The sequence below is a fragment of the Sylvia atricapilla genome, chromosome 14 (assembly GCF_009819655.1).
Source record: "Sylvia atricapilla isolate bSylAtr1 chromosome 14, bSylAtr1.pri, whole genome shotgun sequence".
Lineage (NCBI taxonomy): Eukaryota > Metazoa > Chordata > Aves > Passeriformes > Sylviidae > Sylvia > Sylvia atricapilla.
Genome location: NC_089153.1, coordinates 17317277 through 17343970, shown reverse-complemented (window position 1 = coordinate 17343970; position 26694 = coordinate 17317277). Strand labels below are relative to the sequence as shown.

The window sequence follows — 26694 nt, the reverse complement described above, 5'->3', positions numbered from 1 at the left end:
TGGTGCTCAGCCTGTCCCCAGCACATGGCTCTGAACCTCTCAGGACACCCCTCTGCAGAAGCTGCACATCCCAAAACTCTGCCAAGGCAACCCAGACCCTGCAGCATGGAAATGAATGGATGTCACGTCACAGGGGGTGATGTGAGCTCTAGGAACTGAGCTAAAAATCTCCATTTAACCACAGAAAGGAGCTGGCACCTGCCCCACTTGGGCCTGGCTTCCATCCACGGCTGCATCCAGCACCCAAGGGAGCCAGAGCTGGCACCAGCACCCACTGCCTGCCCTGGCATTTGGACCGTGCCTGGTTGTGCCTCGGTGTCCAGGCTAAAACACGGAGGGGAAAGGTCTGCTGCGGCTCCTCCCAGCATTGGCTGCCCAAGGGGAGGTTTCTGGCAGGGAGGGAAGCAAGTTTATTTACAGAGCAAATGGATTTTGGAGCAGGCAAACATCTGAGCATGTGAGAGAGGCTGCAGGGGAGCGCGGGGGCCCCTCCTCCTGAAGAGCCCTGGAAGGGTCCTCACTCCATGGGAAGGAAAAAGGGATTTCAAACCCAGCTGCAGGAATGGAAAAGACAGCTTTTCTCTCCTTCTCTTCTCATTTTTTTGTTTCTCCAATTGGGATAATCTGGGATTACCCACCGTGTTGCCCCAGGCTGATGAGCCTGTCCGCCACGCTCCCCACCACATCCAGGACACTCCAAAGGACACTCCCCTGCACACTGCTCACTCCCATTTCGCATCTCTCACCTGCTTCCCACCCTGCCCAGCCCCAGGAGGGGTGGAAAACAGGGTCAGCACCTCGGAAAGGCACAGCAAGGGCAGGGGAGAGTGGTTTTATGGCCTGATGGTGAGCCAGTGCCATGTCCCAGCCATGCCCAGGGATTGCAGTGGGGCTGGGAGACACAGGGAGCTGCTGATGCTGCCCCAGATAAAGCTCAGGGAGCTGTCCCCTCTCTGGGGGATGCTCTCCCAGCAGCCTCCTTTCACCTTTTTGCTGGAGGGATGTGGATCAGGTAAACACCACAAGTGTGATGCCACGAAGTGTCTCGGGCACCCCTGAGTGGCTCTGGGAGCTCACACTCCTCACTGGGCCCCCAGGGATGGGGATTTCCTCACCTGCCCTGGAAAAAACCTTTGTTCTCAGGTGTCAGAGCACGTGCAGCAGGTCAGGAGTCCCCACTGCCAGCTCTGGGGGACACAGAGACTGCCCTTCCCCTTGTTCTGTCCCCTCTGCTGAGGGGCTGCTCTGGGATTGATGTCCTTTGGCCTTTCAGATGTGTCCCTTTACCTGCTGTGGCTCGTCCCTGCCTTCCTGTCCCTGCTCTAGCTCCTGCTCCAGAAAAAAAGTCTTGTGACAACTTTTTTCTCCCCCTTCTCCCCAAATCTTCCCATGGGAACACAGGCAAAGGCTTTTATTTTTAGCCAAGCCATACATACACAGCTATACGTGTGTCTGTGTGTGCGTGTGTGCGTGCAATTAAAAATAGCAGAGCAGCCAAATTCTCCTGCTCCTTTTGATATGCCACAAGGGAAAAGATCCTGGTGCTGAGATCACAAGGAGCAGCTGACACCGGTGCTCGGGATGTCTTTTGATCAACTCCACAGATGTGACATGTCCCCATTGGCAACAGGGCTGGGTAAAAATAAACTCCTGCAATCTAATGCTGCTGAGCTGCCCTCTCTGGGCACTCCAGGGCAGGACTGCCCCACCACTGCCACGCTGGGGATGCTCCCAGGTTCCTGCCCACCACCAGGAATGCCCAAAACTCAGCTCTGTCTGTGCTGAGCCTCATCCTTCTCCTCCTGGAAAAACACGGGGACAGCTTTTGCTTAGTGAGGTCACCCATGTTGTCACCTGGGTGGGCACCTCTGGCAGGCAGTGGCATTCACCCAGCCCAGCCACCAAGGCTCCGGAGGGATGCCATCACTCCCAGCTCAGAACCCAGAGCCCTGAGAGCCCCTCTGGGCTGCCCTGGGGTGGGGAAGGGCCCAGCCCCCTGCCCAGCTCGGGGCTGGCAGCACCCACGGGGACGTTCCCTGTGGGCACGGGACCTCCTCTGCTCTGACTCTCCCTTTTCCCACCCTTTGCACTTCCTGCTGCCTTGGGAGAGGAGTGAACTTTTGTTCTAATTTTACTCGGGACTTTGTAGGAAGATCAGCCATGGGTTCTTGGTGTGCAGCCAGCAAACACCCATGGAGACATGCTCAGAAATTGGGAGGCATCCTCCAGCCCAGACACCTGGGCCGGGTGTGCTGCAGCGAGGCTGCGAGCAGGGAGCTGCTGGCAGGGTCTGAGGAGTCCCTGCTGAGGGAGCAGAGCTCCTGCTGTCTCCTTGGTCAGCATCCCTTTGTCTCCAGGCAGCTCCTGGCTGCTCTGGGGTTCCAAGCAGTGCTCTCTGTCCCTTTGCAATGTCCCCAGTCTGTCCTTCCCAGGGCAGTGGCAAGGAGAGGCAGCACGAGGAGCTGGCACAGGGGTTAGATCCATCTCCCTGCCCAGTTGTGAGGGTGTTCAGTGCAGGCCACTGTCTCTGGTGTCCCCAGAAGCTCTGGGGACATGTCCTGGGCTGGACCAGCAGCCACATCTAAGGCTGTCCCAGCTCAGTGCTGGCTCCTGACAGCCTGGGGACAGCAGGTGGGACACTGCTGTCCCTTTCAGTTCCTCTGGTTTGGAGCAGTGTGGATTCTGGCACGTGAGGTTTTATCTCTGCAGAGACATGAGGCTCCTCCCCAAGCCCAACTCTAAGTCAAACACTGGATTAACGAGACAGGAAATGTTTTTCCTCTTTTCCAGTGTCAACTCGGGCTCCCCAAACTAAACCCCCGCCGTCAGCAGGACGGGAGAGGCTGGCTGGGGTCAGGCTGCTGGCTGCTGGGGACAGCTGTATCCATGAGGCCAGGGAGGGCAGGAACAAGCAGGGAAGAGCAGCCTGAAGCAGGGCAGGGGCTCAGCTCATTGTCTGCTCTGCTGAACCGGCTCCAGGAGCTGGGCACAGCGCAGTGACCGTGACACAGAGACCTGCAGGTGCTCTCCCCTGTCGCCCTCCAACAAAAGCACAGGTAGAAATCACCTTTATCTGCAGAAGGCTCCAACCCCTTGAAGTCATGGCCAAGAATTCTGTCCTGGTGACAGGCAGCAGAGCCTGTGCTCACTCAGCTGCACAGGGGCAGCCTCTCTTGTGCCAGCTCTGGTGGCAGCTCCTTCCAGGAGCGTCCTCCTGCCCTGCCACGGCCCTGTCACTCAGGTGCCACCCTGCTGCATGGAGAAAACGACGGGAAGAGGCAGCCCCACTGCTGGCTGGGGAGGTGATGGTGACTCAGCTCCTGCCTGCACGGCCAGGAGCCGGCACTAAGGGATAAATACACACCCCACGTGCTGCAGGCACTGCCCCAGGGCCGCCAGCGGGGCTCAGGCTGGGACCCAAAGCAGCAGGAGGTGACAAATGCTGAGAGCACCAAGCGCTGCTCCCACCAGCCCCAGAGCAGCTTCTCCCTCCTCATCCTCAGCCGGGCCTGACTCGAAAAAGGAAAGAAAATCCTTGGGCAGGGGTTTTGCAGAGAGGTGTCTGGGCTTATCAGGGAAATCCGTAATCACAGACTGCTTCAAAGGGGGATTACAGCCCTGCAGGGAGACTGCTCCAGGAGCGGCTCTCACCGGGCAGGTGACACTGGGCTGGCTGCTGTGACACTGGGCTGGCTGCTGTGACACCGGGCTGCTGTGACACTGGGCTGGTGTGACACTGGCTGGTGTGGCACTGGGCCGGTGTGACACTGGCTGGTGTGACACTGGGCTGGCTGGTGTGGCACTAGCTGCTGTGACACTGGCTGGTGTGGCACTGGGCTGGTGTGACACTGGGCTGGCTGCTGTGACACCGGGCTGCTGTGACACTGGCTGGTGTGGCACTGGGCTGGTATGACACTGGGCTGGTGTGGCACTGGGCTGGTATGACACTGGGCTGGTGTGACACTGGGCTGGTGTGACACTGGGCAGATGTTACACTGCCTGGTATGACACTGGCTTCAGTGACACTGGGCTGGTGTGACACTGGGCTGGTGTGACACTGGCTGCAGTGACACTGGGCTGGTGTGACACTGGGCAGATGTTACACTGGCTGGTGTGACACTGGCTGCAGTGACACTGGGCTGGTGTGACACTGGCTGTTGTGACACTGCCTGGTATGACACTGGGCTGGTGTGACACTGGGCAGATGTTACACTGGCTGGTGTGACACTGGCTGGTGTGACACTGGCTGTTTTGACACTGCCTGGTATGACACTGGGCTGGTGTGACACTGGGCAGATGTGACACTGGCTGCTGTGACACTGGCTGGTGTGACACTGGCTGCTGTGACACTGGCCGGTGTGACACTGGGCACAGCCACTTCCCCCTCTGAGGCCGGCAGGGCTGGTGCCTGCAGACCCCCGACACCCCCCTGAGCTGCCCCAGAAGCAGAGTGAAGAGGCTTTGGGGACGTGAGCCACACTGGGACCAAACCCAGGGGTGAACCCCGCTGTCCCCACGGCTCCCAGCCTGGGGACACTGTCCCCACGGGGTCAGGTGCTGCCAGCCCCTCGCCATCCCCAAGGATGTCCCATCCCAGCCCAGAGGGATGAGGGCTGTGTGGGGTGGGCAGCCTCCAGCAGCAGGGAGGAGGGCAGAGGTGGGCATGGAGGAGAGAGCTATAAATAAGTGTAAATACAGCAAGGAGGCACCTGGCCAGAGCTGTGAAGGTCACCAGAGCGTGTGCCAGCAGATAAGCAACCCCCCTTCCCCAGTGGCATTTGACAAAATGTCACCGTGAATGAGGGAGAGGTGGTGTCGGGTTGTGCCTTGTGCCTGTCACCCCTTGACACCCCCGATATTTATAGCCTGAGAGCCCCACAGGGAAGGGCGAGGGCTCCCCGAGGTGAGGGGACCCTGCCTGCACACACGGTGAGCACAGGGACAGGAGCCTCGTCCCCTCCCCGGGTCTGGGGCACAGGCACACAGGAGCCTCCCAGGCTGCAGGGAGCAGGAGACACCTCGCTGTCCTGCCAGGCGTTTTGCCCTCTGCCCCCTGTTAATTTTTAATTACTTTTTTTTTTTAAAAACTTTCTACTAATCCATTTTTCAACGATTCAGCCCGGCCAGCAAGAGGCAAAACCTCATTTAAAGCCTGGACTAAGCAAAGAGCGGCTATTTTTTTTTTCCTCCTGAGCTACTCCCAAAGTTTTCTGCTGGTCCCTGTGGGTGCAGCACGTGGGAGCTGCTGGGCCCCAGGCTGGGCATATGCTGTGCCAGCACAGCCTGGACTCAGCTCGGACTCAAAGGTTGCACCTGATGACCTCAGAAATCTTTTCCAACCGAAAGGATTCTGTGATTCTGTGGCACACGTGGGGCAGCCGCCCTCCCAACACAGCCTGAGATGAGAAAAGGGGGTGCAGAGTGGGAAAAAGGGGTGCAGAGTGGGGAAAAAGGGGTGCAGAGTGGGGAAAAAGGGGTGCAGAGTGGGGAAAAAGGGGTGCCCAGTGCCAGGCTCTGAGCCCCAGCCCCAGGCTGAGCATGGTCTCGCTCCCTGACTTTTGTCTTACATTAGAAGGGTGTAATTAAGATCAACCATGAGATGCCAGTAATGGGAAATATTAAACATTAACCGCAAACAATAAACATGAACTTGCCAGGATGACTTTGATATGGAGGAAAGATGGAAGAAATTGCCCTAAACTGTCCTTGAGTCACAGGACAGAGAAAAGGAGCCTGAGATACTGGTAATAATGCCCTGGCTAAACAACATTCTGCTGGAACACTTCAAACAAAGGTGTGTCGGGTTTAGGAAGAAGGGCAGCAACAAAGTCTATCACAGGTTACAGAGCTCCACTCTGCTCGTTTATTCAGGCTCCAAATTAGAGTCCACTTTGGTCCTGCCTGAGCTCCAGGAGCAGCCCACCAGGGAGCTCCTGCAGCCCCCAAAGCAGCCCCCAAAGCTGCCCCCAAAGCTGCCCCCAAAGCTGCCCCCCAGTGCTGCCAGGCACAAGGCAAGGGCAGGCGGTGGCTGTGCCCCGTGCAAGGAGCAGACACGGCAGGAACAGGCTGTTCCCAAGGAGCCTCCTCCTCTCTCAACACCACCTCATGGAAACAGCCCTGCCGGGCCGTGCTGTGGTGGCAGTGCCAGCACACCTGGGCACCCACGGCATGCTCAGAGCTGTGCCTGCCCAAGGGTGACAGCCTCGTCCTGCACCCCTGGGGATGGACAGCAGCACCCCGTGGTCACCCACCCCGCCAGCAGCCAGCCTGGCTGCTCCAGCACCCCCAAACACACCCCTGCCACTGCCTGCTGCCAGCCCTGTCCCTGTCACCAGCTCCCTGTCACCACTCCATGGCATCAGCCAGGCAGGACACAGAGCCTGGGCTGAGCAATGGTGAGGTTTTCCGAGAAATTCCTTCTTATCTCCCCCCAAACCAACAGCAGGACCAACGGACAGCAGCTGGCACGTGCTGAGCTGGGCACAAAGCACAGGGGGCACTGAGATGTCCCAACAGCTCCCCAGCCCTGCCAGGTGAGCCCCTGGCCATGGGGACAGGCAGGGAAGGAGCAGGAGCAGGGGCAGGAGCAGGAGAAGGAGCAGGAGAAGCAGGAACAGGAGAAGGAGAAGGAGGAGCAGGAGCAGGAACAGGAACAGGAGCAGGAGTAGGAGTAGGAGAAGCAGGAACAGGAGCAGGAGGAGGAGGAACAGGAGCAGGGGCAGGAATAGGAGCAGGAGCAGGAACAGGAGCAGGAACAGGAGCAGGAGGAACAGGAGCAGGGACAGGAGCAGGGACAGGAGCAGGAACAGGAGCAGAAGCAGGAGCAGGAGCCGGAGCAGGAACAGGAGCAGGAACAGGAGCAGGAGGAACAGGAGCAGGAGCAGGAATAAAAGCAGGGGCAGGAACAGGAGCAGGGGCAGGAGCAGGGGCAGGAGCAGGAGCAGGAACAGGAGAAGGAGCAGGAGCAGGAGCAGGAACAGGAGAAGGAGCAGGAGCAGGAACAGGAGCAGGCAGGGCTCCCTCAGCACCACTCAGCTCCCTCCTTGCCTCGTCTGTGCAGCAGCACAGCCTGGGTGGGACAAGGACAGGGCAAGAGGTGGCACAAGCCCTGCAACCCTGAGAGGACTCCCAGTAGGACTGGGAACACCGAAATCCTTGGGATTGCTTCCACTCACACAGGGCTGGAGGTGGCAGGAGAGGTGACAGGGCAAGGGACCAGGCTGGGCCATGACAGGGGACACGTCCTGACTCAGGGAGGAGATGACTGTTAGCCAGCTCTGCTGGTCACAAGAATCCCCCACCACGGCAACTCTCTCCTTTTGTAAGGAAAACATGAGGAGGTGATTATTTTCAGACCTTCCTCCTCAGAGGTCCGTGCAGCCAGCAGCCACATGACTGATGTGGGCACAGGGACACCAGTGAGGAGAGGCAGCCCTGTCCCTGCCCTGCTCTGGCCACCAGCCCCTTTGGAGGTTTGGTGGCCAGCTCAGAGGCTGGCAGGGCTCCACGAGGCCCTTTCTGTCCACAGGACGTTGCAAACATCCTCCCATGGCACAGCCTGTCCCACCTAAGCCCAGCTCAGCTCCACGGGCACTGCTCACCCTGGCACTGGCAGCTCTGCACCCTCCCAGCCAGCTCCAAGAGCTAATCCCTGCCTGGAAGCAGCAACTGTCCCTCCAGCATGAAGTCACAGCACTGCCCAGGGGGACATCACTCCCTCGTGCCACCCAGCCCAGCAACAGCCGTGCTCCCTTCCCACAGCCACAGCTTTGGCATCTTCCAAGCTCCCAAAATCTCCCCTTGGCTCTGCAGGAGCCCCAGCCTGGAGTCCTGGGAATCCCTGAGCTGCTCCAGCTCGGCAAGGGCTGGAATTCCCAGCACATTCTGGCACTCGGTGTCACCCTGTGGGTGACACGGAGCTGAGGTTACACCCGGCCCAAGCCCTGCCTGAATCCTGCCCTTTCACACCTGACGAGGAGCTGGAGGGAACCTGCTGCCTTGCCAGACAAACCAGAGTGGTGTCACCCCCGTGCCAGAACTGTCCCCATCACCTGCAGCATGCCCTTCTCACAGAGGTGCCTTTTCACCCCTGGCTGGTGCTCTGCCTGGACAGCCTGTCCCTGTGCTGGGAGCACTGCCAGCCCCTCCTGCAGCACTCCTGCTGCCCCTCTGCCTCTGGGGGCCTTCAGGAGTGCCCTGCCATGAAGACACCGTGGGCTGGCACTGCCCAGAGCTGCTCGTGCCACCAGCAGCCTCTTAGTGCTAATCAGGCACTAAGGCAGGAGACGGGGAAGGTTCAAGCTGGGGTTAAGAAGGCACAAGGAGGATCTTCCTGCATTAGCCTGACCTTGTGGCTGCTCCAGCTCCAGCAGGCTCCAGGGATGGCCCTGCCCTGCTGGGGGTCAGGCCACCACCACCAAACCCTCCCTGTCACCCCCCAGGAGCCTGTCACCTGCTGGACACGGGCTGTGGGAGCCCTCCCTGGAAGCACGAGGTTCCAGGGGATGCAAACCTCTGTGCAAAGGGCAAAAGCCACTCAGCTCTGTCCTTACCCCCCTGCCCAGCCTGTCCAGGTGTGTCCATGCCCATATTTCAGGGTGGGTGGAAGCCCCAGCTGTGCCCATGCCAGCTCCTGGTCCCTGGCACCCTGCACCTCCCTGTCCCCTTCACCTGGGGACAGCAAGAGCTGGGTCCCCCCCACTTCTCCTCCTGGATCAGGGGCTCCCTCTCCTCCCCCATCCTGCTCCACCCAAATAAATTATTGCCCATTTTCTGAGGTGGCCTGGCCAGAGGGGACTGTCACCACCCAGTGTGGTCACCTCGTGCCTCTGTCCCCACACCACAGTGCCCAGAAAGCTGCAGGGGAAGGGGAATGCTGACAGCTGGGGATTTTCCACGTGGGCATCAGGGAGTCCCGAGGAGAAAGTGATTATCAGTATTGATACCTCTCCACATTCTGTGGGAAAAGCAGGCTGGGAGAGGAGGGCAGGTCCCAGCAGGTCTGTGGGTGCAGGGACACGCTCACGGGTGGATGGTGCAGGTGAGAACATTGAGGAGCACCTCTGGGCAGGAGCTTCCAGCAGCACAAGCTGTTTGCTCTGGGGATTTCCTGAGGCTGCACAAGGCTTTGCTGTGTCCGGGTGTGCACCAGGCACTGTCAGCTGTCCCAGGCAGGCCACCTGCCCCCAGGGCTGGGCTCTGGCCCTGCTTTTTTGGCTCTGCAGGGAGCATTTCTGGGAGCCACAGGCCGGAGCTGGTGCTGCCAGCCTGCTTTCCTCAGGCTTCCTACTCTGCAAACAACTGACTCACCCTGGAAAGAAACTGCTCCAAGATCTCCAGATAGAACAACCTCTACGAGGGCATGAAGCTCCTTCAGGAGCACAAGCAAAACCCACAATCACAAAGCTTTGTTCTCTTTCAAATTCTCCCCTGTGAGGGACCACACCTTTCCCCTCCCCAAAACCCCAGGCAGGCTCCGACAGGGCATCAGAGGAGGGGTCTGGGCACTCCCTGTGCCAGCAGCTCAGGGCTGGGGCCCCTCTCCTCCTCCCAAACCAGTTGGGGTGAAGGCCACGAGCACGAGTTCTTCCAGTAAATCAGATCCTTTAGCTGCTCCATGTGCTGTGCTGGCTCCCTCACTGCCCAGCCCCGAGCCTGTCTGCCCCTGGGCATTGTGCCCCCTGGTTTTGACCCCAGCTAATCCACAGAAAGCCAGAGACCCCAGGGCAGGCTGAAATACAGCTCTGAGCTCGAGCTGACAGCAACTGGTGTGACCCAGAGCCACCTCTGGGTTGGCAGCACCAGAGCCAGGGGTTCCCTCTGGTGCAGGGGAAGCCACTTCTACCCTGGCAGTGCCACATGCCAGTGGGCTGAGAGGCCAGGCAGGGCTGGGGGGGTTCAGGCTCCTCTGCCCTGCCTTGCTGTGCCACCTCCATGCCCTCAGCATGGCCCAGAGCCTGGCAGCAGCTCCCCAGTCATGTGAGCAGCTCCAGTTTGCAGCCCTGTGCCTCGCTCTTATCCACCCCTCTGCCTCTGCTGCCCCCGTGTCAGGGGCTGCCATGTGGGAGGGTGGCCAGGTGTCCTTGTCACAGCCTCCAGTGTCACCTTGGAGGGCTCCTGCAGGGAGCGGGGCAGTGCTCAGGGTGGCACTGCAGGGGGACACTGCTGGGCACAGCTGGAGGAGAAGAGGCAGCCCGGCACCTGCCAGCCTGGCAGGAGGGCACAGAGGGCAGGGTGGGCACAGCAGGCAGCCCCTGAGCCCGTGTCCCCAGCCCTGGGGAGCAGGTGACACCGTGTGCACCCAGAGCCGGCCGAGCCAGCCTTGGTTATGCAAAACCACAACGGGAGCTGTTTCAACCAGCTGGACTCCTGCCTGGCAGTCAGGTGCCTTCCTCCTCCTCCTCCTCCTCCTCCCAAAGGGCTGCCAGTGCCCTGGGCAGCTGCCCAAGCTCCGTGGGTGCCTCTGTCCCCACGTGTTCCGCTGTGGGCGAGGGGCTGTCCCTCCCTGGGGTGCCCCGGGATTTGGGGCTCAGTGACCCCCAGCACCATGTGCTGCTCTCCCCCAGCTCAGCTGTGAGCCAGCCCTGCCAGTGGGGTGTCCTTGGGGTGTCCTTAAGTGTCCCTGTACTGCCAAGGCACGGTTGGCACCGTGGGTGAGCACAGAAAAGAAACGCTGCCCATGCACAGAATCACGGAATGGTTTGGATGGGGAGGGCACCTTAAAGGTCTTTTTCCAGCCCTCAGGTTGCTCCAAACCCCATCCAAGCTGGCCTTGGACACTTCCAGGGATGAGTTTCCATGGTGCCCAGCTGGGAGGACAGATGTGGGGCTGTGCAAGGCCCAGGGGTGCAGCAGTGGGAAGGGGCTGTTTGCCCCATGGCAGGGGAATTTTACCCACCACTGTGCTCTTGTTGGCATTTCCCATCCCTGGGAGGTGCAGGAACCCAAGCAAAAGACTTCCTGTGGAAGGAAGGATGCAGGAAAGAAGTCCTGGGGCTGTGAGGCACAAAGGAAGGCTTTGGGCAGAGCTGGTCACTGTTGCTGCCACCAGCTGCCTCTGCCACACTCACACCTCATGGCAATGGCTCAGTGTTTGGCTCTGCCTGGAGAAACTCTCCCCAGGCCAGGAGGAGCCAGCAGTGGACAGCCTCTGTTCCCAACATCCTCTGACATTGCAAAATACGGGAAAAATCCCAGATCCCAGCACCAGGAATCTTCATGCAAATCTCCTCGTTCCCAAGCCAGTACCAACCCTGCACTCAGGAAAGCCACAGGCTGGCTCTGCACGGGGCTCTGCAGCCTTTGCACAACACTCCAGCCTCTCCTGGAATTTCAACACGGATTACCAGGCACTGATCGAGTCAGTGGAGGCCCAGCAGCCGCAGCTCCATCAGGGAACTGTCCCCTCCCCAGCATCAGCTGCTCCTGGCAGCTGCAGTGGCACAGCCAGGCTGCTGTGGGGGTTTGGGGACACCGTGGGCTGAGAGCAGTCCTGGCTGCACCAGCAGCAGCTGGGATAGGAGCTGACATGGGGCTGGGGTGGCACAAGGGGTGGCTCCATCCCTGTTTTCTTTACTACCAAATTCTGTGCAACAAAAATAAAGCCTTTGCCAAAGGAAACGGGCCCCAAGCCAGCTCCTTCCAAGGCTCCCTGGAACGCTCTGCTCTGTCATCCCTCGGCAGGCACTGAGATTTTGTGCAGGTATCAGGTTTTTTTCTGTTCAGGATGCTTTTCCAGCTGGATGTCTTTGATGAGCTTTTCTGCAGAGGTGGCATGGAGCAGGAGGAGCAGGGAAACCTGCCTGTGGTGAATGGTAAAACCCTCTGGCAACGCCGTGACGCTGCTCCAGACTCGGTGTCTAAATATAGACTCCTCATTTATTATCCTGCAGCTGCTGGGTTTGGTGTGAGAGGAGCCAGGGGCTGCACTGGTGCTCCCCTCACCCATGGCTGGGACAGCCTGGACACATCCACAGGCTCACACTGGCCCAAACACGGTGCAAAGCATAAAATAACCCAAGAACCTTTTCCCTGGGTGTTTCCTGAGAGAAAGGACTGAGTCTAAATCCCCCACTCGGCATCCCATAAGGGTTTAGGTGTGCTGCCATGAGCGGTGCCTGGGTGGGAAGGGATCCCCCTGCTCCTGGTGAGGGCAGGAGTGGTACCCAGGCTTCTGGCAAAGGATTGGGTGGCTTTCCTGTGCCTTCCCCGCTGCCAAAATCCAGGGATCTTCCTCAAGCAACCCAGCCAGAGATGGAGCAGAGAGGCAGGAGGGGCAGGGAGCCACGGGTGCCATCGAGTGCCAGGCCTCCATCTCCTTCCCTCTGGGATGTGCAAGAGAGATAAATCCTGGTGTGACCCCGGTGCTTGGCAAAGGATCCCCTGCCTGTAGTGCCAAGGAGACAGCAAGTGCAGCCAGGTTGAGCACTGGCACCCGTGGCTGCCTGGGGTGAGGAGGCATCCCAGCCTTCTGGAAGCCCCAGGAGAGGCACCCATCCTTTGGCAGGAGGCCTGGCTGCCTCCATCAGCACATCTGGCAGAAAAGGGGCGAAAAGGAGGGATGCCCTGCGTGGCCAGGCCGGGCTGTGGCCCTGCTGGGACTGGCAGCAGCCATCCCCCCGCTCCTGGCACCGGGTCCCGTTGAGACGGCGCCAAGCAGGACGGAACTCCAGGCATCCATCCTGCCTCCCGGGGCTCCCAGCCGGGTCACACTGGGACACCCGGCTCCCTGGGTGGCCAGGACCCTGCCAGCCCTGCCCTGGCCAAAGGAACCAGCCCCCAGCTCCCCAGCCTGTCCCCCACGGCCACCACACCAGCCGAGCAGGAGGCTGGGACGTGCCAGGAGAGGGTTAAGCCATTCATCATCCCTGCTGGAGAGCAGCTGGACCCACAGCAGCACCACTCCTGCACACACGCTGCTACTGTGGGGACCTCACAGGCCGTGGGGTCTGCTGGGGCTGCCTCACCCCAGCAAACACTCCTTGGGGACAATGGGACGGAGGGGTGGCAGCAGCAGGGACAGCCTGGTGCCCACTGTGCCTGTGCCACCTGCTCGGGAGGGGACAGGGAACCTGCCTGGCTCTCCTGCTGCACACCCAGCCTCACACAGCTGGGCTCTGGGAGGGTGGGACACAGCCCCCTGAGCATGCCCCCAGCAGGGACAGAGGTGACAGTCCCTGCTCTGAGCATCCCAGCCCCCGGCTGGAGGCTGAGCCGGGTGGCTGCAGGAGCAGCCAATGTCCAGGGACACAAACGATCTGATGGCCCAAGCTGCTGTCCCCACACAGGGACAGGCAGGACCAGCCACGGGGCTCATGAAAAAGCCACTTGGAATGACGGGTCCTTGACCCCCCCAAAGTGTCCCCACTGCCATGGGCACTGCAGAGGCCATTCCTGCCGGTGACCCACGGGGTCCTGCAGCACCAAAGACCTCCCTGCTGTGCCTTTTGGGGCTGCTCCCCCTTCTCCCCTCATTCCCCTTCCAGGCACCATCCTATGCACGGACTTCCAGCAACCCAAAAACTCCCTGGAGGTGATCCCTGGGTGACCTCCTCCTGCTCCCTGTGCTGACATCTGCTGAAGCAGCACAGAGGGGACACAGGGACGCCCTGTTTCTGCCTCCCCCCTCGGCCCCAGAGGCCTTTCCCCTGCTTTCCCCCGGTTCAGGAGGGGCATAAACCCTTGGGCAGTGGCTGGTATTTGGGTAAGAGGCCACACTGGGGTGCAGAGCCAGGAGCACGTGCTGCTGCTGTGCTGACACACAGAGGGCTGGGGCTGTGCCTGGCCATCAGCACAGGCTCCAGCAACTCTCCCACGGCCGCCAGCAACACCCCCGGGAGCCCCGAGCCCAGCTGTGAGAGGTGACAGGCAGGGGAAGAGCTCAGTGGGGAGCACAGCCTGCCTGCCTGAGGCTCTGCCCTCCCTGGAAGCCTTCCCGCTGCTTTTTCCCCACTCCAGGACTGCTGCTGTCCTGCTGGGAGGAGCTCCGTGCCCGTTTCAATGGGATACTCTGCCACAGAGCTCCTTCCTTCCTCTGCCACGCTCCTCACCCTCCTTTGGCTTCCAACCCCGACCCTCTCCCACCTTGATTTTCCTAATGCCCACCAAGGGGGTTGCAGGTATAAAGTGCTCACTCCGTGCCATCGCTGCCCGGGAGCTGCTGGCATCCACCTTGGCATCTTTCCTGGAGAAAGCTGGGCTAAAACCTCACCCTGGCACTGCTGAGCCCAGCCCTGGGCAGCCCCTGGCCCCGGGCATCCCCCTGGCCAGGGGCACGGGTCTCGTGGCAGGGAGGCAGTGCCTGGGCAGCCAGAGCAGGGGACATCCAAAGAAGGAAAAGAGTTGGATGGATGGAGGAGCCCTGGCCAGCCAGCCCATACTGTAAAAGGAGCGGGAGCAGGGAGTGCACAGCTCTGGCTCCAGCAGTTTTAAGATGGCTGTGAAGCTGAGAGAAGGAGGAGAAGAAGAAGGAGGAGGAGGAGGAGGACATTAACCCTCCCAGCACTGCGCTGCAGCCAGGAGCACTGCAGGGAGATGAATGGCAGCTTTCCAGAGGCTGCACTTAACAGTAGATGGATTGGGGACCACTCAACTCCCACCCAGTAAAATCCAGCTGGTGATGCTTTCAGGCCTGGCAGGGAGACGCTGACCTCAGACAGGCTGTGGGAAGGAGGGGGAGAAAGAGAAGGAGGCACATGACAAATAAAGGAGGTGACCCACCATGGGGCAGGACGTTCAGCAGGACCTTAAAGACCCCTTAAATATGGAATCCCTGAAAAGATGCTCTTCCATCTGCGCTGCCCCTGGGGGCTCTGCATGCCAGAGGGGCAGGAAAGGTGCACCCATGGGTGAACCCCCTCTGGGTGCCTGCATTGCCATCCCTTGCTGGCTGCTCAGCAGGGAGCAGCAGAGCCAAGTGACTGCTCAGCTTCCCTCCTCTTGTCCCCATGGACACTCACGTGAATATTCACGTTTTTCCTGCTTAATGTTTTTCCTTTAAAAACATCGGGCTTGGCCCTCCCGGTGCTTTTCTGCAGGATTCATCAGAGCTGCAGCGACTGGAGGAGCAAAGGTATCGGGCACTTAACAACAACTTCCCTTCTCCAAAGTTTTAATTGGTCATTGACGTCAAGTGATTATTGAGAATTATTAATTAAGAAAGCATTTAAGAGCCTGGCTTTTGTTGAGGTTTTGCCATTACAATTAGTTTATCGGCCAACAGGAGAAACATCAGCCTTTGCAGTCGCTTGGAGTGCACCAAAGTGCCCATAATTAATTTCCCTTTCCGCAGCAAGTGCTTTGCTCTGACCCGCCTTGGGGACTCGCCTTTCTCCAGGTGTGCCAACCACAACAGCCCTGGAAACACCCAGCCACGGGGACATCAGGATGGGAACACCATGTCCCCTCCAGCCCCTCGCAGGCAGGGATAGCGGCTCTTTTCGGGAAAGCGTCCTGGCCACACGCCCTGATCCTGGGGAGGAGGCCACCCTGCCTTTGAAAGAGATTTTCTTTTCATCTCCTTCCCGCCCCGGGGAAGCAGCTGCCTCGCAGGTGCTTGGCACTGAGAGGATGTGTTTTGGCAGCCCAAAGCTTTCCAGGAGTTCCCTCAAGCCCCTCACACACCGGCAGCACCCACCGCAGACAGCAGCAGGATGCTGGCGGGGTGAGCTGAGGCTGGAGAGGCAGGAGAACCCCATGGGATGCCTCCAGGAGCGGGGCTTGAGCACTGCCTGATCCTGCCTCAGCCTGTGCACAGCCTCGGGCTGCTCCCTCCAGCAGCAATTGCTGCCTCTGCACCTCTGCTGGGGCACCAGCAGCTCCTCCTTCCCTGGGGGATCTGGGGTGCTGGTGGATGGATGGGGGCGGCTGGGAGAGGTGCTGAGGGGCTGGCAGGCTGCAGAGTGGGTGCCAGCACTGTCCAGCCCTTCCAGAGCAAGCTGCAGGGACACAGGGATGCAGGGATGCAGGGATGCAGGGATGCAGCCCAGCCCTGCACTCCCAGCAGGATGCTGCTGCATTCCCTCACAGCACCCCAAGTGCAGCACCAGGAGGGACCAGCAGCTCCCGCTCAGCAACTGGGTCAGCTAAATATAAACGGAGCAGCCCCAGAACCAGGCACCTTCCTGCCTTGCATCACTGACACCCTAAAAACCACGGCCTGGGGACAGGGGCTATGGCAGCCTCGAGGAGCTGCTGCCTCACCAGAGGCTCTGCTGAAGCTGCTCCTTTGCAGCCATCGCTCCAAGGGCTCCCACTCCTCGCCTGCTCACCCAGGACAGCCACCACGGAGGTGGGGGGACCGGCTGGGACAGATGCCTGCAGGACAAGGGGACCAGGTGGGACAGATGCCTGCAGGATGGATGCTCCCGGGAGGACACGGCTTCAAGCTGTGTGTGCACTCCTCCACACAGAGCAAGCTCCCAGGAGGGAGATTTTCACTTCCATTTATCCAAACCACGACCAGCTCCCAGGCACCAAGGCGAGCAGCTCAAACTCCCTCATTAGGGCTGGGCAGTTGCCTCCCAGCCCAAGGGGTGCAGGTCAGCACCCACAGGTTCAGTTCCTTAGGGTGAGGTGCAACAGCCCCAGTGCTGCACATCCCTGGGTAAGAACATTTTGTAGGAAGACTCTGCAGCAGGATGGGTTAGTCCCAGCATCCCCAGCTTGCTGCACCCCAAGGGCAGACGCCAATCCCAGTGCAATTCGTGGGTGCAGTAAATCTGGTGCTGGAGCCCAGGGGAGGCAGGTTTGGGGTGCTTTGGGCTGCTCCCTTCACAGCCTTTTTGACACTTTGTGGGAGAAGAGGGATGGTGCTCATCCTGCACCCCACACGCAGCCTGAACAGCCCTTTGCAGCCCGCAGGTCTCCAGCTGTCTGCAGCTGAACATCACCCAGCCCAGAGGGTTGGTTATTAGGGAAAAACACTTTAATGAGGCAGCTCATTAAAGGCAGGAACAGATTAACCCCGGAACCTGAGGAACTCGGTGACTGCCGAGTTCAAGAATAGGAGAAAGAGGCCTTTGCCTGGCAACGGTGGGAGATGCTGCCTCAAAGCAGTGGGATGAGCCCTTGAATCCTCAAAGCCCTTTCAAAGCCCTGCACCCTCCCAGGAGCTGTGTGAGCTCTGGAGATGAAAGATGCTGGGAAGGGTGGACCACAGCTGGAAACCTATGAAAACACCCACTGAAATACAAGCGGAAAATACTCCATCCCCAATAGTCAACTTCACGCACTGCCTCCTCCACTGATCAAGCAAAATCCCGGCACCAGTGTGGACTTCCAGCAGGGATGCTCCAGGGAAAAAGCCTTTGGCAAGGCACAGCCCTGCTGCACAGGAGCGACGTGGGAGGAGAGGCAAAGGCAAGCAGAGTTCAGAGTTACGGTCATGGCAGAAAAATGAACCCTGGCAAAAAAAATAAAAATAAAAATCCAGTTCCATTTCCCACTACGGAGAGAGGTTTGCAGCCCATCCCTTTCCACAGGCAGAGGAAAGGCTGGCGAGTGGTGGAAGCCCAGACAGGGGAGGCACCTGGGGATGCCGGGGTTCCCTCGAAGCCACTCCAGCAGCAGGGTGAAGAGTCAGGCCCTGGCTGTTATGAATGAAGGTGGGAACAGTGCAGCAGCTAAAGATAACTTTGTGAGCAGGTACTATTAATAGTGATACTCTGGGGCTCCTGCTCCGTGTTTCCTGCGGGGCTCTGCGGGATGGAGGAGCGCTGACGGATCGGGCCAGGCCGTGAGCATCCATCCCCGAGCCCAGCCGTGGGACTGACGCCCTCGAGGGACGGGGACCGGCAGCGGTGTCACCGGTCACCCGCCACCACCGGCGCGGCACCGGCCGGGCGCTGGGAGCGAGGATGCTGGCGAGGCTGCTGCCGTGCCGGTTTCCATGGCGACTTCAGCACTTGGCGCGAGATGGAGATGACGGGATCAGCCAGCGAAGGCACTGAGCGGAGCTGGCGGCCTCCGTCTGCCGCGGCCGGCGGCACGGCCCCGCCGGAGCGAGCGGCTGGCACGGGGCGCGCACCCGGCAGCCTCGGGGCATCTGGGTCCCCCTGCCTGACAGGCCGCGTGTGGCTGCCAGTTGGCCTGGTGAGGCAGAGCCTGCACATCCCGCCGAGCCTTCCCTGGCACCTCCAGGAAAGCTCTGCCCAGGTCCTGACCCCAGCCTGCCACCCAGCACACACCCAGCACTGGAGCACCCATTCAGGTCTGCGCCCCAGCACTGCATTTCCATTCCCAGTGGGGCTGTCTCCCTGTCAGCAGGACACACATCCCTTCACATCCCGGTTTGTGGCATCAGGGCCCGCTGGCACAGCCTGGCAGAGAGGTACCCGGCTCCTTCTATTCCCAGTGCGGCTGTCTCCCTGTCAGCAGGACACACATCCCTTCATATCCCGGTTTGTGGCATCAGGGCCCGCTGGCACAGCCTGGCAGAGAGGTACCCAGCTCCTCTCTGCAGCTGAAGGAGATGCTGCAGGCTGGGGATGAGCTGGCACTGGGACAGCCCCGATCCTCACTGGCCCTTGGCCTTGCAGAGGCTTTCCCTGGCTGGCAGGTAATCTAAGATCAAGGGCTCCAGCCAGCCGTGTCTGGTCAGACACACAGGGACACCACGGAGCACTGGGGAACCGAACACCTGCAGCATGTGACTCCCCAGCTGGCTCGGCCTCCCCAGCCCCTAAAGAGCCCTCCCTGGGGACCCCAGCCCTTGCCAAGGTGCCACACGTGGCCGTGGCATTCCCAGGCTGCTGGCAGAGAGCACACGGGGCCGGGGCAGCGGGCAGGGGGCTGGGACCCTCGGCACCCCCTCCCGCCCCCACGCAGCATCCTCGCCTCGCACCCTTTTATTCCAGCAGTGCAATTAGCCTTGCTGACCCCTGAAATCCTCAGCCTCTCTAAGCAGCCATGCATTAAATCCCGGATCCAAGAGTGGAAATAGACTTTGTAAAAGGCTTATGGCCCTATTTATTACATTTTACGCATGACGGAGCCGGACAGCGCGGCAGCGGCCGGCACCGGCGCTGCCTCCACGCCGAGGCGGCCGGACACACGGACGGGCAGGGGCTGCAGAGCCTCGGCAGAGGGTGTCTGCTCCAGGGCAGGCTTGTGCTGCCAGCTGAGCGCTCCTGCAGACACAGGCCGGCAGGGATATCGATCTAGATGAAAGCCAACACCGCTGCCGGGGCCCGGTAACCGTATCCACCGCACATTTGTATTCCTCGGAGCAGGGCGGGAGGGCTGCAGCCATCTGCCAGGGAGCTGGGGGATCCTGGGGACACTGCGAGCGTGGAGCCCCACTGTGCAGCCTCCTCCCCTTCCGCTGCACGGCCTCTGCCTTTCTGCATTTCACCTGCACCCTGCTAGGGCCGAACGACACAGACCTGAGCAGGGCATCACCCTGCCAGGACCTGCCTGGTCCCTGCGGTGTGATGGGAGCTGAGGGGACACTGCACCGGGGCTCACAAGGTTATCCAAGGGCACTGTGTGAAGGCAGGTGTTCACTGACACATCCCTGGGGTCCCTCGGTTTAGCCAGGTGGCTCCTGCCCCGGGGGGACGGCAGGGGACAGAGGAGCCTGTACGTCACAGGCTGCACAGCTCTGAGCTGGGCACAGGGATGGGCAGCGGGGGGATGAGGTGTGCAGGGAGGCAGAGCCGCTGTGGGCAAAGGGATCAACACCAAAAGCGCAGGGGCAGTGCTCAAACAGCTGAGGGACCCTCTGCTTTCCTGCTGGAAACACTGGGCAGCTCCTGTGTGTCTCCAAATCCCAAGGAGCCCCTGCAGCGGCACCAGGCTGAGGAGCTGATCTTGTGTCAGTGCTGCAAAGCAGGTGGGAGCAGAGGGAAACACAAATGTGTTCTCTCCACACTCTTCAAATGAGCCAGCTGCAGAGAGTCCTGCAGCACGTGTCCCCAAGTCCCTGGGACACCAGCACACACACACAAGCAGCTGCTCCCCACTTCCTTGGAAGGGGCACATGGCACCCTCACTGCAGGGCAGCTGGAAATGTTACAAGACAAAAGCAAAGGTCGCCCTGTGCACGTCTGAGGAGCTCAGTTTCCGTCAATCCCTGGTGCAAGGTGCAAGCCTGGCTGATCCCAGGGGTGCACGGGAGCCTCCCCACGCCACGTGGTCAGACCCATCTCTTGTGCCCACTCCAAAGGCAAAGAGCTCTGGTGTGAGTGGAGATGCAGAAGTGGGTCCGTGGGATGTGCACAGTGCCCGGATTCTGCCAACACCTGTATCTTGGAGAAGTGCACAGGCCCTGGTGCCCAGGAGGGTGGGTGTCCCTGAATGCCCGTGAACATCCCTGGGAAGGGAAAATGGCACCTGTGGGGTGTCCCTCAGCCTGGCATTTCAAAGGCTCGGTCCCACACCTTTCCCTAAAGGTGCTCAAGGGCTTTGCTGCCAAAGGTGCACCTAAGGACAGAAGGACCCTTGCACTTCCCTGCCCTTCCACCCAGCACCACGGTGTGGGGGTGACTCCTCTCCAACAGCCCTGACTGATCACCCCGAGGTGCTGCAGCCCCACGGGGCCCTTTGGCACGGCTGGATGTGGAGGTTTCATCCCATAGCTCAGCTCTGCTTCAGCGCTGTGGAGCACAGATCCTCCCTCCAAGGGGAGGTGACGGCACAACCACAAACAGCGTGTTTGGGCAGAGATGGGCCCTGGCCTCAAAAGGAAAAAAACCTGCAGCCCACATCTGCACAGGTTTGTGCTTCCCAACCCGGTCACTGCCGTGAGCTCCCCGCTGACCCGGAACACTGCAAGCCCATGCTGATTGTGGCAAGGGGAATAATCCCCCCAGGCCCCAGTGAATGAGGTTTAAACTCCCCATAACACCCGTGCACAAAGGTCCCATACCCGCCAGAGCACTCGCAGGCTAATCCTCCCTCCAGAGCAGCTGCTATATTTAGGTATCTAAATGAGACAGAGTGGCTCTTTCCAAAAAAGAGTTCGTTTGGGTTACATAAATACAGAGAGAAACTTGAAAGCTGTATTTCCAGGTCCTTGCACTGCCATAAGCGAGCAGAGATGAGGACAGTCTCCTCCTGATAATCTGCCTTTCATGTATTTTTTGACTCAGCTGGATGTGCAGACGGGTTTCCAGCTCCTCTGGGCAGATGGGCAGCGGGCATTGCTGGACACTGAGGTGGACACTGAGGTGGACACTGAGGTGGACACTGAGAGGAGGCAGCCAGGGCAAGCAGTTCTCAGCTCTCCCCAGGGAAACCACTCTGCATCCCAGATGCAGAGGAATGGAGAAGCCAGCCCTGCAGGCAGCCCAGGCAGCACCACTCACTCCAGCATCACTCCAGCATGGGCAGGAGGAGGGAACAGGAATAAATAAAGGCAGCAGCTCCAGCCCTTCCCATCCATGCTGTCCCAACATTCCCTCCATGACATCGCTTTCCTCTCAGCCACCAGCTTCCTTCCTGCTGCATCCATTTCCACATCCTGAAGCCTCTGGAGGTCCCATGGAGAATTCCCAAGAGAATGTCCTGCACACCTCTCACCCCAAGCTCCAGGGGCTGCTCCCCAGTTCAGCTGCTGGGGGAAAGCAGTGTCCCCTCCACAGCTGGGTGACAACATGTACGCTGAGGGTTTCTGGGGACATGGGCCACGTGCTTTCATTTTCAAAATATATATAAATAGACATACTTATTCCTTCTTAAAAGGACAAGGCAACAAGGGAAAAAAAATAAAAGCAGCTCAAATACCATCCAACCTTTCAGCCTGAGAAAAGCACACAGTTCTCACAGGCTTGAGTTCTGTTACCTGGGAAATGGGTTCTAGCACTGGAAACCCGCATGCGCCAGCATCCCTGTGGGGCCCACACAGAAACAGAAACTTCCTTTTTAAGAAAAAAATTGCTATTTCTTTTTTTTTTCTCTTTTCATTATCGGCACGGTTTGGTCGTGACTGTGTGCAAGCCTGCTCGAAAGGAGAAACGATGCTGGTGGTTTAAATCTCCAGCTCTGCAGAGCTCTGGGGTTGCTGCTGTCAGGAGGGGAGGTTTGAAAATCCTCCTGTCATTAAGAAGTGGGAAGGTGGCCTTGAGCCACACACACCTGGCACGGGCAGAGGCACAGGTCCCTGAGCCCGGGGGCAAAGGGAAGCAGCTCGGTTTGCAGGGAGCCAACAGGAATGCAGTTTAATTAGCTGGAAGCCAAGGCCCGTGGAAGTTGCAAACATTTGCACCGAGGCAGAGGAAGTGCCAAGAAATCAGGACAGAGGACTAAAGCTGGACAAAGTTCAACCTCGCTGTGCTGGTGCCTGGTGAGCACCCTGTGAGGGCAGGAGTGGGTGCTGGCAGTTCACCTGGCGTGAACCAAGGTGCAGCCCCTGGCCAGCGCTGCCTGCAATCCCTGATCCCACACACGGCCACTGGGATCTCGCCCTGCTCCCAGCCCAGGAGTGTGGGCTCTGCCTGGCCATCACACGTGGAGCAAAGGCCACCAGCTCTGTGTCCACCAGTGTCACCACACCACGCTGGCACCATGTCTGGCCTCTGCAGGGGAAAGAGAGCCAGAGCCTGGCCCTGCTTCATCCTTCCAGGAGAGCTGTGAGTGCCATGCCTGTCACCTCCAGCTCCTCGCTGTCACCCCGGCACGTGCACAGCCGTGTCCCCAGTGTGACCAGGGCTGGTGGCAGCTCCAACCCAGCCTGGCTGCAGCCCAGCCCTGCCAGTCCTGTGTGCATGCAAGGGGTCATGGCAGTCTCCTGAGCACCCTGCAGCTACAGATGCACTTTCTTCATGAAAAAATAACAACGCGACTCCCTCCTAACCTAGGAACCGGGCTAAAAAAAATGCAAGAAAGGCTCAGCCAAAACACTGCTCGGGCAGCTCCCCTGCACCCCCAGGGACAGCTGGGGCTGCTCCAGCCCTGGGTCACCTCGTGGCAGGACAGCCAGGTCCCCAGCTGTCACTTGTAAAAGCCACATCCCCCCTTGCAGGGCGCAGGAGGGAGGAGAACAAAGATGAGGAGAGGCAGCTGGGCTTCCTCCCATCCCCACGGCTGCCCCAGCCCCGGCTCAGGAACGCTCGGCCCTCGCCACAGGATTTCCTTGCTCTTGACGTCCGTGAAAATTAGGAAATGAGGGTTCCTCGGGGAATAGGTGGGGAAGGCAGCTTTTTGGCAGCGGGGGACAAAGGATGACACTTCCCACACGGCTATGCCAGGGATAAACAGAGTCCTGCAGCCTCCCCAAGCAAAGGGGGGGAGCAGAAGTGACAGCAGCGCTGAGCTTCTGCTCTCTGAGTCAAACTCGCAGCAAACTGAAACAGGAACCCGGGGGCCCGGCCGTGCCTGGCTCAGCACAGGGGCTGCGGCCACAGGGCGCACAGGAAGAATTCAGAAAATGCATCTCACTAAAGATATGCCGCTGCCCTGCAACTGTAGTCCCTGCAAGAGCTTGAGGCGCCACCTCAGCACAAAAACATCCATATAAAGCATGTGCTGCTCATCCCAGGGGAGGAGAGAATTGTCACATCAGCCCTCCATGGTCTCTCCAGCCTTTGTCCCCACCGACAGGGTCCTCTGCCAGCTGCTGGGTGGGCATGGGAGCAGAGGGGACACAGATGTAAAAAGCTCGTTTTGACCCTTCAGCATCACCATGCTCCCCCAAGGAAGCTGCTGGCGCTGGGGTGCCCACCCAGCTCCGGCTTTGCCGGCTTTGCCTCGGGACAGCGCGATGTGAGATAAGGGAACTATTTTCCCTAAGCCCCACATTGCCGCCCAGAGCCCGCAGAGATCAAAGGTTACTCTGGCTACTGGATGGGGGCCGTGTCCCCAGGGCTGCCACCTCCTCTCCACATCCCCCACCAACAATATACCACGCTTGCCACATGCAGAACCGGGGGTGGGGGATTCCACATCTCCCGGGGCCAAAGGAGATTTCCTGCTTTTACTTTTCCCTGCGTTAACTCAGAAGGGAACCGGTTTGATGCAGCAGCTCGGCCTTGGCTGTTGCCTCCACGTGGAGAAGTGCAGCGAGACGGGGCTGGATAAGGACAGGGCTGACTGAGACCCTGAGCGCAGCCACATCTGTGCAAAGTCCTTCGGCGTTTCTTGGAAGCTCCCGTCATTGAAAGGAAAAAAAAAAGGGGAAAAGAAAACAAAAACAAACAAAAAAACCCCAAACCCCCAACCGCCATAAATAGATAAATAATAATTTGCGAGCCAGAGTTCAGGAGAAGTGCTGAAAAGCAGAACGGCCGAGCGATAAGGGAAGGGAAACACATTGGCTGGACCATCACGGTGCCGGTGCCCCTGGAAGTAGGTCACTACCTCACCTGACCACCCGCCCCATTAACTTCAACCTTTAGTCCCTGGCTCCTCACTACAAGCCAGCTCAGAACACGCTTGTCGATGCCCCGGGGAGAAGGTGGCCGCGGTGGGATGCCGCTGAGGGAAGGGGCAGGCCGGGGAGCGCGGCCCGGAGCGCTGAGGGCACCCCGCGCTGCCCGCGCCTCCGCCGAGCTACAGAGTTGGGTATTTTTTTATTCCCCCCCTCCTCTGCTAAATCACTTCAGGCTGCCAAGCAGTCACGAGAAATATAAGCCCGCGCCGGGTTGCCATGGAGCAGGGCTCAGCTGCGGGAGCCTGAAGCCGATTCCTCCGGCAAAACGTGTCTGCGGCCCAGCGCCTCACGGCCTCGGTGCCGCATCTCCGCTGGGCTGGCCCGGCACAGCGCCCACGAGCACAGTGCCACCCGCCACGGTGACACCGTCTCGCCATGGGCACGCACAACGGGTGGCTTCGCTGGTGGCGTTTTGGTAGCAACAGCACGAGCTGGCCCTGCACAGAGCCTGTGCCCCAGTGGTGTCCCCACGGTGCTGGCACATGCTGCCCCAGGGGAAGGATGTCCTCCTTCATGGGAACACAGAATTGTTTGGGGTGGAAGAGATTTGGAAGCTCATGTATTCCACCCCTTGTGGTGGGCAGGGACAACTTTCACTGTCCCGTTTTCAAACTGTATATAAAGCGAGCCTCATCCAGCCTGGCCTTGGGCACTGCCAGGGATCCAGGGGCAGCCCCAGCTGCTCTGGGCATCCTGTGCCAGGGCCTCCTCACCTTCACAGAGAATAATTTTTTCCTAATATCTACTCTAACCCTACCCTTCAGTTTGAATCTATTCTCCTTGTCCCATATTCTGCCACAGCCCTCAGCCCCACCAAAGGGGACCTTGGCACCACAACAAACCATCTGCCAGGAGCCAGCCTGTGATGTCCCTGTCCCCAAGCCCTGCACCAGGGACATGGGACCCACTCCCCAAAAACAGGAGTTTGGGGTTGGAAGGGGCATTTCCCAGAGCATTTTTAATTAGACAACCATCCGTGCCAAACAGCTCGTGTAAGTGGAGTTCCTCCCTACAAAAAGGGCTTTTGACATTGGAAAGGTTAATGTGAGCGAGATCCCTCTCCCTCACAAAGCTCCCTTTGCTGGAGGCCCTCGTTGAGCCCTTAATTATTCACCTGTTGGAGAGGTGCCTTTCCATTACGGCACGGGAGCGGGGCAGGGATGTGCAGGGAGGCAGGTGGGGGAAAACCCCCGGCGTGGGGCACCCCTGGGCACTGCAGGGTGGGGAACACCGCTCAGAATTCGGGGGGAAGGCAGGCAGGTTTGTGGGGAGGCTCTGAGAGGCAGGTTCCAGCCTCCCTCTCCCTCCAGCTGCTGCTGGCTGCTCTCTGTCTCCTGGCTCAGCTCAGACTCTGCTGTGCTCGCCAGCCTCCGCAGCCTCCGCTGTGGTGGGGACAGCCACCAGCACCCCCAGCACCCTCCAGCCCTGCTCCAGCCCCGTGACAGCCACCAGGACACAGCCACTCTGCTTCCCAGAAACTTCAGCCTTCTCCAGCCCTGGTACTGCAGCAGCCCTTCGACCCATGCTGCAGCAATGCAGCTGAGGATGCATTTTTGCACGAGCTCTCGGGCTGTCTGTCATCCAAATCCACTCCAAATCTTCAAGAGAGAGAAGCCACAGAAAAAGCAGGATATCGGTCAGCTCAGTGAGGACTGTCAGAAATTAGGGATGCATCCCCACTTCATCACGAGAAATGCCGACCCAGCGCGGGCTCGCTGTGCCTCCTGCACTCATCGATGGATTAAGCTGTTAGCAGGAGGCTGGGAAGTTAAAGAGGGAATATTGTATTTCAGTTCACGCGATCTTTAAACATCCCTCTGAGAAGCAGCCTGGGATTTTGGGGTTTTTTTTAAATTATTATTTCCCCCCCTCGCTGCACTTTGTTTGGGGTTTTTAAAGGAATTGAAGCTGTGAGAGGCACAGTGCTCCAGCCTCTTGCAGGGATGCTGAGAGCTGCTCCGTGGTGCTCTCGGCAGATCTGCCTGGCTGGCACTTCCCAGTGCCTGGTGCCAGCAGATGAACCAGCTACAACCAGCTTCATACCTCTGAGCAGCACAGTTGCACAAAATGGATTAAGCAGGCCCAGAAATGACACATTTTGAGGCTCAGCAGAACAAAATCACTTTTTTTCCTTTTTGTTGCAAAAAAAAAAAAAATAAAAAAAAAAATAAAAAAAAAAAAAAAAAGAAAAAAGGAGTTGGCAGGAGAAAGGCAGATATCAAGTGAAAACCCCTGATTTTCTTTCTGTAGCAATGCAGGTACTATGTGAATCATCGCTGTCCTCGATATGTAAATAGAGGTTAGCAGGCACCCTCAGCACAAACCCT

At 59.2% G+C, this 26694-nt stretch overlaps 1 protein-coding gene across 1 annotated transcript in view; it reads right to left on the bottom strand.

The window, feature by feature from the left end:
• PPARGC1B (PPARG coactivator 1 beta) overlaps positions 1-26694 on the bottom strand; it is a 43931-nt gene that overhangs the window by 14476 nt on the left and 2761 nt on the right. The gene's annotated exons all lie outside the window — the stretch shown is intronic.